Source organism: Rhagoletis zephyria, unplaced genomic scaffold (genome assembly GCF_001687245.7).
Source record: "Rhagoletis zephyria isolate East Lansing unplaced genomic scaffold, Rhagoletis_zephyria_1.1 Rzeph_scaffold_08383, whole genome shotgun sequence".
NCBI lineage: Eukaryota > Metazoa > Arthropoda > Insecta > Diptera > Tephritidae > Rhagoletis > Rhagoletis zephyria.
Genome location: NW_016165463.1, coordinates 6,147 through 27,574, shown reverse-complemented (window position 1 = coordinate 27,574; position 21,428 = coordinate 6,147). Strand labels below are relative to the sequence as shown.

Here is a 21,428-nt window from a genome sequence, read left to right as displayed (position 1 = left end):
TGTCGACATTTTTATGCAACCTATCTTCGCTTCCTGCCCACCGTGAATACAGTAACTTATGAAATGCAATTTTCCGAACTGTCGAACTCATTAGGTTAGGTTAGGTTAATCTGGGCGGCGCTGAGCCGAATTCATTACTTAAAATAGTTATACTTAAATTATAAACATTTTTAGTATTTCTTTAAATTAATAAAAAATACGGTCTTTTACTGAAAAGTCAATTCGTCATGATGTTACCCAGTATAGCAAAATAAAATCAAAAGTAATGCAATTTAAGCTGTACTAGATAGTTTTTTTATTTTATTATTATTTTTATATCTGTTTCGCTACTCTGGTCCTCAAGGCTTCATATTATGTGTATGTTTTTTCATAAATGTAAAGTAGTGGTAGCAAAAGATACTGCAAAATGTGATTTTAAGCTCCGAAAAAAAATTTCCATCCATTAGTGAGAGGCTCAATTCCGACACTTATCTAAATTTATGTTCATAAATTCCAATGACTATGACAAATCATACGCGTTCTACGCACATGCCAATTGCGCATTAAAGGCTCAACTAGGAAATTATTATATTTGCAATATTTAAGCACAAGCGCGCTAATAATACAAAATTACGTAAATGCATAATTATGATGTTCAATATTCACCAATAGACATTTCAATGATATATTGAAATTATAATTCGGCTTGACGAAGTCTGCTTATACTTCAAAGCGAGCTGGTTAATACACTTTGATTAGTGTTTTTGTTAAGTACATCAATCATCGAATCTGTCAATTTGGAAACAAGCATTGTAATCAATATTAATGAAAGCAGCAGATAGTAATTTCCTTTACTTGTTCACAAATGTAGACCCAGTGCCTTTTAAAAGTTCCGGTATAGTTATTTTACAATAAGGGTACTCATTTAAAAGCGCAAAACTCTCGCAAACTGGGCAAACTGTGCAATTTAAAACCCTCGCAAATGAAATGTCAAAATTTGTATGGAAAGCTATTTGCACAAAAAGGGCAAGTTTGCGTGGAAAGTTTGTCGCGCAAATTTGCGCAGTGTGATGTGCAACCCTCAATCAACTATTTTGGTTAATTTCATTTTGATTTGTGCTCAACGCTTTTTCGTAAGACTTAAATATTTTCTTAAATTCGAGTTTAAATTGTTCAAATTTATAAATTGAGCATTGTCAAATAATTAAATGTCTGAAATTGCACAGAATATAAAATTTTCCTCATGAAACACACTGCGCAAGGTTGCCCAATTGCCCAAATATGAAAGTTGCGCGAATAGATGAGTACCCTTAATATTTACATACGAAATGGTAAAGATTTGTTTGCTTCAAATAATTTTATTTAGTATGCGTACATACTTATGCATAACAAATAAATACTTGGCACTCAAATTTTTGTTAAATGTTTGGCCGAACTTTTCCTCAAGTTTGTTGTATGCGACTCTGAGCGGCAAATGGATTTTTTTTAATTGCAAAAATATTCTCCCAAGTTTGCAACCAGCGGCCAAGATGTTGTTCGAATTTTAAATTATTGCTCTTACCAAGGAGCGAATGAAGTTCCTAACGGGTAGAAGTAAGCACATCAAACTATTCGACTCCGGCCACCGCATTGCTTATGTATTCCGATCCGTATCAGCGCCGGATTTAGGATTTATGGGCCCATAGGCTCTTTCAGTGGTGCGGGGCCTCCGGGGAACACTAAGGAAAACAGCGGAAACAGATCTCCTCCAGATTTTAGATTTTTAAAGTTGTAAACATAACCTAACCTTACAGTTAAAAATTATGATTAGGTTTATCTATAAAATCTCTTTTTGTTTCGCATAGTATGGATATTGAAATGAAAAAAATTTAATTTTTCACATATGTACATTAGGGTGGTCCAAGAGTGCATGTAAAAAAGTCAAATCGGAATTTTTATGCTCTCATTCCAGGCATTGTTCTATAGCAAAAAAATATGCCCGTCTTTTTTATTTTGAAATCAAAATATATTTAGAGGTCTTTCAAAGCCACATTTGGTATACTGATGGCTCAAAGACTGACTGGGTTGTACCCAGAATGCTTCTTTTCACCAGCATGGGACAAGAAAACTCTGTCTTTCAGGCCGAGGTTCCCGCCATTGAACATTGTCTGAGGCAGTATGTAGAAAGTGGGGCAACCAAACAACACGTCTACATACATACAGCAGAGCAGCGCTCCTCCCTCTTAAAGGGCGCGAGGTCACCTCAAAGCTGGTGTGGGACTGTCTTCAACTTTCAATACTGATCCCCTCAAAGAACCGGGTAAACCTCATATGGGCAACGGGACACAGTGGAGTCATGGGCAATGAAGTGGCAGATATTCTCACCAGAAAAGGGACTTCACAGGGCTTTATAGGCCCAGGACTCTTTACCGGTCTGCCATGGAGCTCCGTTAAGCGAAACTATTATATCTGGATGAAGGACGAAGTCCTTCATTTCGGATATATCGGCAAAGAGAACTGAAGAACTCCTTCACCTCAGTAAGCAGGAAGTAAGAATTGTTACAGGCTTTCTTACTGGCCACTTTAGGGTAATGAAATACTTGTCAAACATAGGAGTTGTCAACTCTGACCAGTGTAGGTTGTGTAACGAAGAACAGGAAACAGCGGAGCACATTATGTGCCACGGTGAAGCCCTTACGAGGACCAGACTTTGCTTCCTAGGATCACCGTACCTAGAAGCACACGACCTAAATGGCATTCAGCCAAAGGACCACACGAGGTTTCTTAACAGTACGTGGATCAAAGATGAACTGTAGTTGAATAGAAGTTTGTTACAATAGATCGCTTCGGTCGCGGTAACTAGGTGACCTGCTCCCTCCCCTAAATCGAATCTAATCACTCAAAGCGCTCAAAGTTTTCTGTGTTTTTCTTTTTTAATTTTCTTTCAATTTTTAGATTTTGTTTTTACAATAAATATATATTTTTTTGGTAATTCTTGTTTTTGATATAATTTTTATCTTTTTCGAATTACATTTTTTGATTTTATTATTTAAAAAAAATATATATATATATTTTTATTGTCATCCAATTTTAAAAGTATATTTCTATATATTTTTGCTTTATTTTCAATTTCTTTTTTACTTATTTTATTTAATTTTCTTTTGTTTTTTAGTTATTATTATTTTAAAAAGAAAAACATATATGTTTTCTTTACTTAATTCAATAATAAAAAATAAATAAATTGCTAAAAGACGAACAGCATAACGTTAGCAGATCTTTCAATTAGTATTTCAAAAGACAGAGTAAAGAGCTTTCAAGACAGTTGTCTTTCGAAGGACTTTTGCCTTTCGAAGATAGTGTTGTTCCGATACCATCATGTACTCGATACCTGTACTCTTTAAAAATATTGAAGAAAAGTATCGATGATACAAATGAACCGGAGAGAAGTACTCGATACTTACTTGTATCCAACTCATTGTAAATACTTATATCATGTGAAGAAAAACAGAATCAGTTCGAATACTCTCCGACCAAAACTTACCGAAAAAGTAGCCACAAGTTTTTTCCGAGTACTTTCGGGCAAAACCTACTGAAAGAGAAGTAGTAATTCTTGCAAAATTTTAATGTTTGACTAGTACGGAAATGCAGTATTTAACAGTTTCTTTATTAGCCAACCTAACGTGTTGCAAAACCACAACAGCATGATTCATATATTGTCAGAACCAAAATTTAGAATTTATATATAAATTTTTCACGCTTTTATATTTTTTCTTTTTTTTTAATTTTTCGAGTGGCGTGGGCCCCCCGTTGCGCGGGCCCATAGGCTGGCGCCTATGTAGCCTGTGCTTAAATGCGACCCTGATCCGTAATTAAGAGTTGAAACGTGTGTATTTAAAGGAAGAATTAACTTTACAATTATTAAGTATATTATCATGTAATAATATGTCCATATATATGTACGATTCTACTCTAATATATTAACATACCATTAGTCCTTTAATAATTTTGTTTTATTTTTTTTATCTGCATGTAAATTTATAATTGGATGTGTAAAAAGTACTTTTACTCATATAAATATATGCTTTCAGACAGAATTTTCTTATGAAACCGTCATTTATATTGGCATGTATACACAGAAGCAAGCTCATGCCACCAACAGCGATGTCGTATGCTTAAAATTTCTACTGGGTAGTTAAGTTCACCCGCCAGTTGGTGCTGGAGTTGATTTATTACCAAAAAAAAACTAATATTTGTGATCCGATTTGGCTAACATTCAAAACATATATTGGTCACGGTGAGGGACTATTACTAAAGATCGCCAAGTAAGAAAAGGGTGCCGTGAATGCCAGATTAAATCGACCTATTACACCATTGAGTATATCGAATTCTCGTGTGTTACGATGGGCCGAACGGTTGTGATTTGCCAATATTATTATGCGGTAAATCTTTATTCGGAAACACCAGGGTTTAGTTGTGCAGCTTTCATGAAATGGGCTTTTAAGGTACTTTGTCTGAAATAAGTCTATGTATATTGGATTTCTGTAGAACCCGTTTTGAAATTGCCTAACATACTATACAGTTTCTAGGACAGATTCAATATATTTGGTTGTGCGTTAAGGGTGCTTTGAAATGCTGGTGGAAATGTTGGTGGAAATGTTGGACCAAAATGTTTCATGGAAAAAAATTCCTGCTGGTTTTTAATATTTTTTTTTTGCTGACGGTGGTGAACATTTTCTCCCATAACTATAAATATTCTGGACATTTACTTGTTTATGAAGGAACATGCCTAACACCGCACAGTGCGTAATTTGGGCGATTTAGTGGAAGGAAAATCGAAAATCGAAGTTGGTAAAAAAGTTCAAATACGATATATGTGCGTATGTCTGATATAATGGAAAATTGGTCCCCAATTGTTTGAAGGTAAGCTGGAAGAATGCTGACCTTGTACAAACATCCATGTTTTGACGAAAGATAATCGCCAATTTTCCGGCCTATATCAATCTCATTTCCTAACGAGACTACAGTCTTGGGTACACTTTTCGTTTTACACTTTGTCATCATTTTGCAATTTTGAACGTCATCCTTGCATGTCAATTGCGTTCCTTTAAATTTGAAAAAACTGGGATTTCACTTTTTTCATATAAAGATATAATATGCGTGTCAGCGCGTATAATCAGATCTCTTCAGGAACCTTTAATCGATTATCTGTGTATCAAGGGCCAATAATAGAAATTTGCACTGTACAATTAAAAAAAGTCGATTTAAGCCAACCTTTGGTAAAGAAATCGCATTTTTGTGTATTTTTGATGACAAAAATTTAGTCATTGGGATTTTTCTCATGTCGGGTTCGTGGTGGTAGCGAAGGAGGCAGGCGTCATCAAATGCGCGCAGGCTTGGTGTGGGGATCAAAAGCCGCAGATTACTGATGTCGTAATTAGGCGTGTAAAACAACGATGCGAAACTTTCTGCAATATACTTAGAGAAAGTACCATGGGCGCCCGCATACGAAACCATCGTAAGAAATATATCGCTTATGTAAACAGTATATATACGATATAAAAGCTCAGATATCGCATACTTGTCGCATATCATTTAGTTTTTTAATATTTTTTTTTAATTTCGACTAAGAAAGAACTGGTGTAATTCGGAGAAGTGCTGTTAAGGCACAACCAAGAAAAAATATAAAATTTTAGCACCATTTATATAACATTAACAGTATATTTGCTCTGAAATGGTATGCAATGCCCACGTTCAAACATTTCCCTACGATAAGATCTCGTATGCGAGAAAACTGGCAGCTTGTATGCGAGTGCCCATAGCAAATGTAGACGTGGGGTAAGAGGAGAAACACAAATAATTATTTAAATTTCTTTCTATATTTATTGCAAAAGTTGTAAAATGCCGGAAAAAGGTGCGAAAACATTAGAAATCAAATTATATGAGTCAATATTCCGACTAAAGCGCCATCTAGTGGGACTATCACGTACATCCCCTGAAACCGTAACTATAAGTCTATTAGAAGTATATAACTAAAAAAAATTATTTCTAGAATCAAAATTGTGGGCGCTATGATTTTTCTTCCCCTAAATCGCCGAAATTATGCACTGTGCACCGTCAGCAAAAAAAAATATTAAAAATCAAGGCTATTTTCTAGCGTTTTAAAATTATGTAATTTAACATATAAGAATTTAATGGGCTATAAAACTACATACCTAAAATTTTCTAGAAATTTGTAATAAAAGGTTCGTGTCAAATTTGACCCGATATAAACAACCTAGGTTTTTGTATTGCCGAATGTAATATTTTGCTCAACAATGATATCGGCGATTTTCTATTTCCATTGATACTTGTTCGCCTCTTTCCCTCTTATCTATTGCTCTGTATAAATGCTTTAACATCGAGAAATCCGCAAGATTATTTATTCGCATGTAAACGTGAAATCTTAATTGAATGGAGTATCAAAGGAGGAGAAATCTTGTTCGGAAAGTAAAGATAACACAGAAAAAATATGCTGAGCTATCTGATAATTCAATTTACAGTTACATCTGCAAATTATGGCTGGAATGAAAATGTTTTCTTAAACCCTGATATTTTTCCTTAAAAAAAAATAAAAGTGACTTATTTTGGAATGTATTTCCACCATCCTTTGTCCTTTATGCCATCTTCAGTTTAATTTTTCGTTTCACAATAAACAATCTTATCACCCTGTCGGAAAAATCAGCCAACTACCAAAATATTAAAAGTGTTAACAAGATCACCATTTTCTCTATTTCATCAATATCAGAGGATCTATATAAAAGTACGACTAAGAGAAGTCGCTCCCAAGTATGTCCTAATTACTTGTAAAAAGTTTGTATTTAAGCAGCATTGTAAATCGATTGTTTTATGTAGCCATACAACAATTATAAACTTCAATCAATTTTGATTTTAACTTGAATTTAATTTTATTTTTAACTCATATTAGATATCATTATTATTTTGGATTTATTTGATATACATACATAAGTCCATAGGTATATGTTCCTTGCGCCAGTTTTATAAAACGAAAAGAATTTAAATATATGCTTATAAAAAATATATGCTTTACTTAGTAGTTGTAGCGATTCGATACGATTTATTCGAATAGATCGGTTCCTGATCCACTTCTCGGAAGAAAGGAGCCTATATGCTAATCTAGGCAAAAAGCTACCTACATACCAAATTTTAAGCAAATCGGACCATAAATATGATTGTTTCGAATAGATCGGTTCCTGATCCACTTCTCGGAAAAAGGAGCCTATATACTAATCTAGGCAAAAAGCTACCTACGTACCAAATTTTAAGCAAATCGGACCATAATAAGATTTTTTCGAATAGAACGGTCCCTGGTCTACCTACCGGAAAAAGTAAATCTTCATTTGGCCTACAACATGGTGGTTTCTGAAAGCTATTTATATACAAAATTTCATTTCGCGAGATTACCTGTTATAAAAAAAGGAAATCCTTTTTATTATTATTAGTATAGATTATAAACATTAAATAAACAGAAGAAAAATATTCAAAACTGGTCAAAACGTCACTTAACAAAATCAGCTGACCACAAGTGTATAATAATTCGTGTTTACCTTAGCGTATGAGTTACCACAGGCCTTTGGTCAACCTACCGACATAGTACATATGTATGTACTAGGGATGTTTCGAATGTCATATTTTTCACATTCACACAAATTAACTAAAATATTTAACTATTAATACAACTACGTAATATTAGGACTTAAATATTTTACAGGTAATCACAAAAAGAGGATAAAGTGCAAACGTTAACAAAAACTGCGAACATATTTGAGGCACACACACAATCGCAGCGTTACGCAATACATTCAGGCAGGTTTTGAAATACAGTTTCGAGTGAATTTCTATCAAATTCGCTTTGAATTCAAATTGGAAGGGGTTGAAATTCACTCGGAAGTGAATTGCAGAACCTGCCTGAATGTATGTGCGTAACGCTACGCGCACACTGCAGCCGGCATCGGCCGAATAGTGCTCGGCCGATATCGGCTATATGCGGGCGATATGAATAAACACTTGTGATTATATGAGCGCTCTCACACATAAACCGATAGCCGAACCGACATCGGACGTTGACTTCCGTCAGTGACGATAAATTCAAACATGTTTGTTTTTCTCGTCCGATGTCAGATGAAAAGTACCAAAATGGACTGGGAAAAATTAATTTATTGGGTGCGAAAATAAAAAAAATTACATATAAAATCACATGTTTAGAGTATGTCAATTAAAATGTATCAAAATATTTCACTGCTTACAAAATTGTAATGAAAACTAGTTTTGTGTGTACAAATATGGTCGGCAAATAATCTAGTTAAGTGTGCGCATCATTTCGGACGGTCAAATTGTTCGGCCGAAATCGGTCGGCCTATCGGATGCAATGTGCGCCTAGCGTAACGCTACGATTGTATGCTTAATGGTCGTCAACTGCGAGCTATGCCCATGTACACATTCGCATTCGCAAAATATTCGTATCATTAGATGCGAATGCGAATGTCGATGCGAATGTGCAAACTGATGCGAATGATTTGCATAACGATTGCGAATGTAAATATTCGCAACATCCCTGATATGTACACACAGTATCGATCATATCAATAGCACACACAATTCAAAGTGACATTGTTTGCCACTTACGTTTATTTATTAAAAATTTAAAATAGAGTTCATTCTCAGACAAAACCCATATAAATCTTTGTAGAAAACTTAAAAAAAACAAGTAAGAGCAGCGCTGTCTTCGGCTATGCCGAAGGCTTCATACCTTTCATGAACACCTGCAAATTTTACTTTGACAGATTACTGCTTTTGAATACATCTGCATACATCGATAGAGGAGTTACATACTTATATAAAAAATCGCATCTAAACAATCAGAGGTATGGAAGATATACTTTATATGGCACCAATCTAAGTGATTTTCACNCAAATGAATGGTTGCCACGTATAACGTTATAAGCGGCATACGAATTAGTTTTGTGCATTTTACAAAAATTTCGTTAAAAAAAATAAAGAAATTGAACGAAATTCTTTAGTATATAGTACGATATTTGTTAGTAAATAGTAAATCCGTAAAATTTACTAAAGATCTGATGTCTCATATTTTCGTAGCATGTATGAAAACGGTTTTGTACAGTTAGCGAAAACTTTCGTGGCTGTAAATGACGAAAACAAGTTTTCGTTGTATTTACGCAGATTTTATTTTCAGTGCGAGAGGACACCCACCTGGTTTAGTGGATGTTTCTGTGCTGGTGTCTGATACTAAGTGAATAACTCAGTGAGAAGGAAGACCAGTATGTTTGCTTGTGTGTATTTATATAAAAAAGAAGTATTTGGGGCCAATGTAAAAGGTTCATTTACCACCTCTGCATGATTGTAAGCCGTACAGAGTCAGCAAACTGCTCCGGAGGATGCATCAGACTAGGCCGAGCATCCTTTGAAGTGTCATCTAATTAAAACTTAAGGAAGTTCAATTGTATGGCAGTTGAGAAGTGCAAGTGCAAAAATTTCATAAATTACATAAAGGAGATATTTGCACATGCAGCAGTACATAGCATGCATTTAGGCGCCCGGTGTTAGCAGTCGCGCCTAAATACTAAGAATTAGCTATTGTCGTAGGGCGTGTAGGCTAAATTTTTTGACTTTTCAAGCAATATTGCCTTGAAATGTTGATATGCTCGTTGGTCTCTTTCTTCGGGTATCGACAAAAATGAGGCTTATGTTGCTGAACTTAGATTTGCCGTGAATAAAAAAGGGTTAGTGGGGTTTCAGATCAACTGGGCAAGAATATACAATTCTCTTTATATTACAGACTAACTTAAATGCGCTTAAAGTATTTAGACAAGATTTATTTCAAAGAGCCAATAATCCAATTTGTGTGTACGTACTTACGTACCTTAGTTCACATGGCGATCACTGCATTCAAAGTGTCAGCGAGCAAATGCAACTAAAATATATTCGAGCACATGCATGCGCAAAACTTATAGCTTCTAAGGTAAACTTACCTTCATATGTACGTACATATATGTATACTTATCCATATACATACATATGTACTATTCACCAAAATTGCTTTTAAATATTTCAATCCATTCCATGGATATGAAAGATGGCTCCGCTGGGAAGAGGGCGGCAAATGGTGCTCTGCTGATTGAGAGGAATATTTGAAAAACTAGACCGTTGTGAATTTGAAAGTGTCAAGGTAAATTATACTCCTGTCACACATTTAGCTTAGATTTTTTCGTTGTGCAACTTCCGTTTGCCAATGTCCAAAATAACAAGTACGAGCAGAACTATCAACTTGCTGGTGGTGGTTTATTTTCTGTCATTGCCGTTAGCTTAGTAAATATTTGGAAAAATATATACATATACATGTACTTGTACATATGTATGCATTTTTTTTTACTTCCTAGTTCGGTGGAGCTGCCACTCACACTTATGATCCAGACGCATACTTGCTTGCATATGCACATATAAAACCATATGCGAGCAAGCCCACGTGCAGCATAGTTAGCGACCAAATCAACAATTCTAATAATAAAAAAAAACAGGAAATATCTTAAGCAGCACTTGGCAGATTGATAATGATTGATCGCTGTGCTACATTAGCGCCGACACTAAGTCAAGTTTGGAATTGTGAATACCACGCGGCTGAAAGAAGCGGTTGACTGTCGAGAAAGGTAAGCTTTTTACTTGCATGTTTTCAAAAAAAAACATATCCCACTAACAAGTGTGTGTTTGTATTTTCTGTTCTTTTTTTTTACTGCTGTGGAACATGTTGCCAAAATTGATTTTTCGTTCCTTAAGCTATTAAATTTCAAATCCGGCATCGCTGTATGTACATGCACACAAACACACGCAAGTATCTGTTTTTAAAAGTGTTCATGTGAATTAGGGTAGTACTTAAAACCAAATGTAACATTTTTTTCAGTCTCAGCCCCTCAATCGGTAATGCCACGGTCACAGATATCACATATATAGATTTTAGTGCCGATTGGAGTCGGTTAAGGCAAATGCCTCTATGGACTCAAAAAATGTTAAATATTGTTTTTTAATTTCATGCCCAAATCGAAACTACTAAAGTCGAGAATATCACATATATGTAAATTTTGATACCGATTGAAGTCGGTTAAGACATCTTCATAGGGTAATCTTAACTTTGAGCCCTGTGCGACACGCCCTAAGCAACTTCAATCGGGACCAAAATTTATATGCTATATCTTCGACGCTTAGGAGATCTGATGTTAAAATTTGCTTCCAATATTTAAGCACCACCCTAATATTCATATATATATATGTGTTAATTTTATCTGGCTGGTGGCCATAATTTTGTTAGGTCTTTTTTCATGGCGACCGGGCATGTAGACTATCTGCAATTTTTAGTTGGTCATCATTTTGCTACCTGTCGGCTATTTTTCCAATTTATTTATTTTCTTTTTCGCTTGTAAAATATTATGAATTTTCAAAGATAAAATCACGTGGAACAATGCTGACAGCGCAAATGATTTATGCTTCATCGCCTCGTCGGTCTATTAAAGGCCAAAAGATATTTTAAATAGCAAATCTGTGCCTCTGTGAAATGTTTAGTGAGGTTAACGTTTTTCAACATTTACATATCCACGGGTGGTCCGTATAGTGCTTTTTTAATCATTTGTTATTTCGACAGTAACAGCTCTTTCCCGCCGGAAATGTTGACTGAAAGTTAGTACCATATCGCCATCGAACGAAATGAATCGCTTTAAGCTTGAAAAACGTTGGAAAATAATGAAAAACTTATGCAGCGCGAAATGGACAACGATTTTCCTCGATAAATCACATTTTCTGCCGTAGAGCATTTTTATCCCGGCGACTGCGCTAACAAACGAAACTGCCGCATCTGAGGATCGTAGAACCCGCGCGTGATCGTCGAGAATTCTGTACATCCCCAAAGGTTAATTTTTCTTTGAAAATGCTGCTGGAAAGCCATTTCGGCGAACGATGAGCGCTACGCAGTCATGATAAACGATTTTTTGTGAACGGAAATTGTGTTTGGCCATGCCACATAGCCCATGCCATAATCGATCGTTTGCGCGTCAAGCTCACTAATCGTGTGTTATTAGTCGTCTCTGCGATGCCGATTGGTCATCTAGGAACTGGGATTTGTCGCCATTCGATTTGTTTGGGGTGCCACACTATGATCAAATGCGAAATAATTGATTGAAATTTTGTTTAGGGTGAAGATAAATGATTATGTTATATGGGAGAATAATAGACGAGACAAACAATACCTTAACCGTGCAAAATGTTACATTTTTGAATATTTTGGTTTTGGCTCTCATTCTATTTGAAAACACTATATTAAATATAGCATTAGCATTGTTTCTGAAAGATTTTTCTGTCTTTTAACTTAACACGCTATTAGAAAAAATAAAAGCTCTATTAAACTCTAATAAACTTCCTAAAAAAAATTATGTAACGAAAATAGTTTACCTCTCTTATAAGAATCGATCTATTTCTATCTCGTACTTTATTGCTTTCACAATTTCTCTTCTACAAGATATTTGCGAAATTTTAGGATCGGTAACATAAATGGCTCTTTTAAAGGGTTATAATATTTTAGTTTTCATTTTACCTTGCGTATCTTAAAGTGTTTTAGTGAAGAACATCAAAGGCATAGGAAATTCTTTGGCAATTTTCAACCATGTTTTAGCAGTTTGTGAAATGTAGGGCTCATTGGTGCCCACGGGTAAGGTTTATAGTAACTTTGGTTTTCTGATTCATACGGAATTTTAACAATATCATACACAAATTACCCGAGTGTTTACAAGATATGATTATAGTTTTTAAAAACTAAAGCAATTAATTTAAATTTTATGAAAGGAATACTGTGGTTTTGGAACGTTAGATGTGAAAAACGCATTTAACGCTGCGAGTTGGCAGCATATAATGGAAACCCTTATCAAAAGGGACACCCCGAATTAATTGCCAGGATCATTAGGTGCTATCTCTCTGAACGAGAACTGAAGTACGGTAGCGATAAAAGCATACAGCGTATCCGCGTGGGTACCCCAAGAACCCGTTCTTGGGCCTCTCCGGTGAAACTTATTGTATGACGAGGTTGTAAGAATCCATATGCCTCGTCGGGCAAAAATATTAGGATTCGCAGACGTAGCAATAGTAGCGAAGCATGTACTTACATGATATTGAAAGGAGAGCCAGCGAAGAGGATAAGATAGTGAAGGTACGGCTATCGTAGATATATATGTATATCAAGATACATAGAACTCGCTGGTCACAAAACAATGGCAGTATTGATAAGTAGCTGAAAGGCCGTAGATACAATAAGACTCAGTGTTGGATCAGAAAATGTAATACTGAAGCCCGTAATCAAATATTTATGGATAATTAATAACGGTTGTTTAAACTTTATGATTTACCTGGATCATGCAGCAAAGAAAGCATCGAATTTACAGGCATTCTTACCTAGAATGATGCCTAACATCCGTGGTCCTAAACTTAGTAGAATGGTATTGCTTAGTAAAATGGTCAGCCTTACTCTACGGTTCTCCAATTTGGGCTAAAGCAATGAGCCCAAAATATTATGCGAAAATACTCAAATCTGTGTAGATATCACCTAAGCGCACCAAGGACTATTTGAGGATTCCGAACAATGTCGTAATTTCCGGACTGCTTCCAATAGATATCCAGATACTATGCCGGTATAGCAGTACTCATAAGAGTTTCCTCTTACCGGATGTCATCTCAGAAAAAAAATACAAATGAAAGTGTTTTAAAATGTTCAACTTGGATCACATTTCTTATAATCGTCCAAATCGCTGATACATATTACATACATAAATAAACACATACATATATGTATACATATACGACAACTCGTCTCCCGCTGTTCAACTTCGGCAATCACAAATTATGTTGAAAGCAATAGTGTCACCAGAGCCGAATATAACAACAATGTTTGTTATTGAATTAACCAATATTCACGTTGTGGCAACAAAACATTTGTCTGGTTTGATGTCAACCAAAGAAAGTTCATATACAACATTTTTTCACTTTAAAGTGAGCAACATCGACGGTGTATATACCATGCCAAATGCGAACAATAACATGGTTGAGAAAACCATGGTCCATTTCGCTGAGTGTAACTAATAGGAATGTTAATTTTTCAGCTTTTTCCGATCCCGGGATTTTCGGTATGTCGTTATCATAATCCCGGGATTCCGAGATTAGTCCCGGAATTTAGATATTCATTACTTTTCAACAACTTAAATCGAAAAAACTTCTTCTATATTGTTTGAGAAGCTCTCCTACCATAAAATAAATCTATACTATAATAAAACTGTACATTGTTTGTCTGTTTGAGCTCACTAATCTCCGGAACTACTGAATGGATTTTCATGGGGCTTTAACTGGTATATAGAGAGTGACCTCGGACGTAACCTCGGGTATAAAAAAATGAAACCTGACAAAGGGCGATGCACCTCCCATAGGCGTGACATTTTTAATCAACCATAACTTCGGAATCATACGTCACATGAATTTGAAATTCTGCTCTACATCGCAAAAAATGGTGCCGACAGATGGCGCCGGAGTCGAGATATTTAGAGACCCCGTCTTTGTCGTATGACCAGGAGTAACGGGTATTAACTTTATGATAAAAAGAATACGGTAGGAATATCAATGATTAAGAAGAATACGGTAGGAATATCAATGATTAAGAAGAATACGGTAGGAATATCAATGACCCCTTTTGAACGGGTAAACCTTCATCCTGGAAACAGGAGGATTATAGAAGATTACGCACTCTTGGCAAACCTTGCAATACGTACAGATATCTCACAGGTGGAAATAAGAGCTCATAACATCGAAGAATGTACTTAACCCAAATGCTATCTCAGCGCTATTATTCTTGGCCTATGAGTAAGCAAGGTTCTGCTCTTTAGTCCTTTCAACCTAAACTAATAAATTTTACATTACAAACCGTTTTTGCATAGCAACCCCATTTTTGTATTGGTCAACGTAAAAGTTCTTATAAGGCGTCGCGAAGCAAGCCAGGCATTTGCTAGTAATAAATAAATGGGTTTGAAACGCACATTTTTATTTAAAGTGTCGTTTTTATTCTCTCTCTCTGACGTTAGGATTTATTTTAAAGGACTTTATAAATTCAAAGATATGAATAATTCCAAGCATTATTTAAAAAATTCAATGCAATGGTGAATAAAAATATGGGTACCAAATGCATAAGGAAATTTTTTTAGAATTTAAAAAAATTTAAAATTTTTTGATTTCACAAGGACGAATAGGTAACTTTTTAACATCATAAATTAGAAGGACGAAATTCAAGGATGTTATCGAGTTTATATAAGTCCTTAACGTATAATTTTTTCAAAAACAAATATTGCGAAATTTCAAGGATAAAATCTTAAAAGAACATTTTCAATACTTACCAGTCCTTCTGCACCAAAAACTTGAATCTGATTAAATTTCATAGGCTTTCCTGTTTAATTTGATACCCATGCTTCTTCTCTAAGCACATTTCTTTGAATTTTTAAATCATTTACTGACGTCAAGGTGAAAAACTAAAAACGCAATTGTACCATATTTGTGCCATACCTTCACGAATATTGATATTTGTGTTTAATATTTACTATCGCACGGTGTTATATGTATAATGAAAAATTTAGATAAACTAAACACTTCATATTCCAATACTGAATTCTGTCTAAATAATCTGGCGCTTGAGGTCGAAATAATTCTCTGTTGTATAAAAGCATACCGTCTTGCTCGGAAAATTATACAAATTACAATAACTAAATGTTCTATATCTCAATTTACAGGAAATATTTAAAAATTACTGCTGCTAATATCACTAATGGTTTGTTCATTGTATTACGCTCGGACTAATCACTTTCGTGTAATCAATTGTTATTGCTTTCTCCTTAAGTTTGATCAAACACGTGTATACATGGCGTATGAGTAATATTATTTCCAGTTCATACATATGTACATATCCGTCGCTTGGCGCGCAATACTTCGCCTACGCCGAATGCAATACCACGTATGTATAACATATGTAAATACATAGTCCGAAAATTTTGCTAAAGAGCCACAAAACTTACATATTTTCTTTAAACCTTTTGAATGGTTTTCTGACTGAACTTACTAAGTATATAAATACTTATTAGCTTCTTCTACAATTATTAAACATTTAATTAAGGAAGCACTAAGACTTTGCCGCCTCATACGATTTGCCGGATACGCGGCATTGCGCGTCAAGCGACGAAGTGTATGTATTTCAGACAAAAAAGAACGGAGTATTAAATTTAGTAGTTGATTACACGAAAATGATAACTCACAAAAGTTAGCTAGATATATCTTTGTTCCTATTTACGACCTCGACCTACAATTGCGTGACGTGAGTGTGAGCGTGCGTGAACTTTAACTAAAATCAATCACGCGCCCATCTCTAACCCGAGATGAAAAGCCATAAACCACAATGCTTGTTAAAACTTTAACGCCCGATTTCTCTTTTCATTTCCAGCGCATCTGAAAGTATTTAGCTTTCGGTGCGACACAGCAATAAAATGAATTTTTTTAGAAAAAGTAACTGACGTACTCTCAAATGTAAAATAACAATGGCTAACCCAAACTGACCCTCCAAGCTGATTTGGTATTTTCACAAAAGGTCGCTTTGATGTAAAAATCGATGGCTCAGCAAATACTTGAAGTAATTCAACCGCTTTGTGGTGTTTAGTATACGAGTAAATATGTACGCCCAATACTTATGTTTGAGTAATACCGCAGCTAACACATACATATTGTAGGTACAATATGTGTGAATCAAATAAAGGAGCTTTAAGTTTGTAGCAAAGCATGTAGCTAAGCTACTGGATCATGAGACTTAGCATTTGGGCTTTTTGCACATTAAAATCTATTGAACGTCTTAGCTTTAAAAAATTTGCTCTTTGATGTGTCTGTATTAGGGTAAAAACATAATGGAGCGGCGAGCAAAGAGAAGAGCTAGCATCGAGCAAAGCTCCAATTACAAACGTACATGTACGCTTTGCTCTGTACTATGCGTTCTCCCATTGAAACATATGCGTTTGAAGTCGACGCTTTGCTCGATGCTCTTTGCTCGCCGCTCCACTATGTTTTGACCCTTAGACCCTTAGCTGCACGATTACATTAAAAGCGTCATGAACTCTCTCTTGAAGTCTTAGCTGAGTTGCATGAAATATGAGATCATTTTAGGAATAATTTGTTACGTACTACATATGCCAGTATGTAGTTAGAAGAAGAGCAAAATTAAAACTAAAGAGTAAAATAAAATATATAAATCAAGTAAAATTAAAAAAATAAATAAAATTAAATAAAAAATAATAATTTTTTGGCAATCGCTCCTACTGACGATCGAACCTGGCACCTACAGACTTGTAGCACGCAACTCTCACTACTCGGCTACCGCGAACGCGAAAGTCGCTTGCTTTGTTTGATTACTTGTACAAAAGACAACAGCTGACCGTTTCTAACAGCGTTGTCATCGAGAATTCCCCTGATCCGAGTTAAATCCCAAAAATTTCGTGCATTTGTTCGTCTGCTTATGCGCATTTGAAAGAGGAAAATGCATGGGTTAATCCTAATAAAGGCTGTTTATGCATGTAAGCAAGCCCATTTATAATACGTATTAATCAACCATGATCGGAGTAAAACCTGATTGCTGAGTCTACTTCAATTTTCTTTCAGAAATAAAGTGCACCTATTGCAGTATCTAAACCTAAAAAAAAATTTTAAAACTAACAGAAGGATACGTTAGGTTATTAAAAAATTATAAATTTTCGTCTTACCTATTTGTATGTATATACATCTATGTAACTATGTGTATGTAAACGAATAATGTATAAAAAATTTACGGAATTTTATATTCTACTACGATTTACTCTGATTTACTGCGATTTAAGCTCGCCGGTGTTCTAACTCTGCTGAGCGGTGCTTTCAATGCACACAGTCTGACTCATTGAATTGTTTTAATGTGTTAGTATGCCGACCACCGATGCAAAGTATCCCAACCGACACAAAAACTAAGGTTAGATTTGGCGAAGAATTTGTGAAAGTAAAGGTTCCTTAATTAGTTCGCTGGCTCCATAGAAGGGAAGTCAAACATCTGCTTACGATATTTTGCGGATATTTGGTCAGCTGGGATAGAATGGCAAAACAACATGCTCAGTTGATTGTTCTTTATTCGTAATATTGGCACACGCTTGCCACATTTTTTGTATGAACTTTACAAAAAATACCCAAAGCCAAAAGTAACGTTTAATACACTTTGCTTTAGATTTTTACTTGCATGCGTTTGCTACAAAACAAACACAAAATGTATGAGCCTGAATGAGAACTACAATTCGAGTTAATAAATGACGGTAATATATATGTACATGAGTTAAAATTGCTTTAGGATTTTCATGAAAAGAACACAAATGACACACTTTATTTCAGAATAATTTGATTATAGTTATATAAGTATATAAGAAATTTTAATGCTGGTTTATACCCAAAAATAATGGATAATATTTACGAGGTAATCTATTTTTAAGAATTATATACCTATTTATGGGAAAGCACATTTTTATGAAAATAATAGTACCTAAACATTGAAAGATTTTATACCAATAAAATGGTACCCAAGTATAAAACAAATGAATTATACCAGTAAAAATTTTTAAAATTTTTACAAGCATTAAATTTTTTGTATGTAAAATTTCCCCTAAACTAATAGTTATTAGTTACTAAAAAGTTCTTACATCCATTGCTTCACTATACGTATAAGCAAAGGAGGCCAAAAACCCATGAATGAAAAATGTCCACTATTACTACATTTATAAAATGTGGCAACCATGAGCGTGACGCACTAATACCACGACAAAATGGCACTGCCTTCGTGTGCCCAGCATCAGTGTTACCAGTTGACCTATTTTATAGGTTTTTTTTCGACGTTGAGCTATAGTAATTTGCGTTTAGCTTCTAGCTATTTTCTTAGCTTTTTTAAATCGAGTTATACTACGTTCAAATTGACGAGCTAAACATGTTAAATGGGCTTGAACCAGTTAAATGAACAAAACATGTTCATAAACAAGTTAAATCGCATGCAATTGTTGTTGGAAAATTGAACCAGTTAAATCATTTAACTCGTTTGAAAACCAGTTCAGCGCAGAGTTGTATCAGAAAGCTTTCTGCTCCGGCCAATCACAAAGACCCAACAGCTTTCATTTGACACGCCAACGTTCAAAAAATGTATATTCTGAAAAATATTACAAATTAAAATCGTTTGCATGTCTGCCCACCAAAAAAGAGGCCAAGGCGGTAATTAGTTCTTTCCCAAGAGGTCTCATCGAGCGCAGAGATAAATAGTGCATACGAACTAAATATTTTGAAGTCTCCAAGTTATCCGTATGCGTTAATATCATGAAGCAGATATTCGCACAAAACAAACTGAAACACAAAAACTTGATTTTCAATATCTTTTTTTTTGAATTTTTATTGGTAATCAAACAACCGTCAAAGTTAACTCCAAATGTTCAATGTGGACGATTGTGATTTCCAAAAAACTCTATTTCATTTAACAACTTTAATGGGGCCAATTTCAACGTAATATTAGCTATTTTGGATACAAGTTTTTTTATAAATTCCTCACTTTACATAGAGTTTTATCATTTTGATGAATATCAAACAATACAACAAAATTTGTATAAATGGTAGCAATCACTTTATGGACTTACGAAACTATAGTAAAACTTCGTTTGTAGATTTTCTCTCTTTTATCAGGTTTTTTTTTAAAAGGACCTAGTAATTTTAAAGATATGATTGCTTCAAAAAACTATTTAAAAAATTCAGTGCAATGTAGAATGCCAAATGAAAGAAGAGGATAGATCAAAATAAGTAAAATTTTTTGGTTTTCGAGGACGAATAATTAACCAATTAAATTTATTCTTTTATTTCTCACTCCTACTTTATTATGATATCGTTTCTGCTAAATTGAAATATGTTTAATTTCTGTGACTTTATGAATTAATTTATGCTGAAGTAAATAAAAAATGCACTATGCAAGTTTGGTTAATATAGTTTTGAGATTATCTGGTCACACAGTGTGACTCACACTGCTATTGACGATGCAGACGCTGCTACTTTATTAGCAGAATATTACTCTGCTATGCCGTTACTAACCGACGATGCTGTTAGTAATCGTACGATGCGACGATGCGGCGGTGCCGAGTAACTTCGCTACGTTGACATCGTGGTAATCAGTGTTGCCGGGTTTTCGGCATGAGAAAACGTCCCTCTTGGTCTGAAAAAACGTCATTTCCTACCCAAAAACGTCTTTTCCATGTATGCACACAGAATTGTTCTTATTAAACTGTTATTATATACGTAAGGTATATTAAAATGTCATTTCGACAGAGCACATTTAAAATTCATTAGTGGTATTCACAAAAGTGAGCAAGTGGCCTGGCACTCTGGCAAAATAGCAGATGAGCTCAAGCAACGACTGTTGACAACAATTTGGTGAATACCACTATTGTAAACTAGTTTGAGATCGTTAATATAAAATTCCTTTTATACATACACTTGTGATCAGCTGATTAAGTCATCAACATTTTGATCCATTTTGGCTGTTTTTCTTTTGTTTATTATTTTTTCATAAAAGCCTAGCTCATAATATAACTAAGACAATATAAATCCACATTTCAAACTTTTTGCAAAAATTATAAAAAATCTGCAAACCTTCAGCTAGATTTTCAAGTTTTTATTCAGATTTTTTAGAATTTTTTGAGTATGCAGTTTGATAGCCTATTAAATTCCACGGTAATAATGTGCATGTTTTAAGTTGCTATAGAATCGCGTGGATTTTTTATATATTTTTTTTTCTTGTAGACATTTGGTTAGGTGGTCGCTTGTCGTAAATGCTAAACTAGGTTATGCTAAGTAGGAACATAGTGCTTTTGAGAGCGTGCGTGTTGCAATAGATCAGCTCTTCCTGATTTGGCTTTTAATATGCAATGGCAAACTTTGTAATAAGCCTTGTAACCTCAAGTGTTTACACAACCAGCCTTTGAACGCGGGATCCTTAGTCCACGAATCAAAAAAAAAAAATGCGCGTACGCTTGGTTTGCATCATATTTAAGTCATATGTGCCCAAAGAATAAATATCTTTTGAGGCACCTGCTGCAAAAAACAAGTCTTGTAAAGATTTATTAAGAAAATAATTCAAAATCAGTTCTACTCACAAGATTTATGTAGTAACAAATTTGCCCACAGTGTGAACGTAAGTACTTACTCTACAAGCAAATAGTATGCTATACATTGAATATATTGTGCATTGAGAAAAATTACTGGGAATTTAAAAAACGTCATTTTTACACAAAAAAACGTCCAAATGT

The 21,428-nt window shown here is 34.7% G+C and overlaps 1 long non-coding RNA gene across 1 annotated transcript; it reads left to right on the top strand.

Annotated features, from left to right (window-relative positions):
* The first annotated feature begins 7,441 nt into the window (after nucleotides 1-7,441).
* Nucleotides 7,442-21,062, top strand: LOC108375019 (uncharacterized). The gene is made up of 3 exons (XR_001849115.1): nucleotides 7,442-7,456; nucleotides 13,215-13,219; nucleotides 20,978-21,062. It is a non-coding gene; the product is annotated as an uncharacterized LOC108375019 (long non-coding RNA).
* The last annotated feature ends 366 nt before the right edge of the window (nucleotides 21,063-21,428 follow it).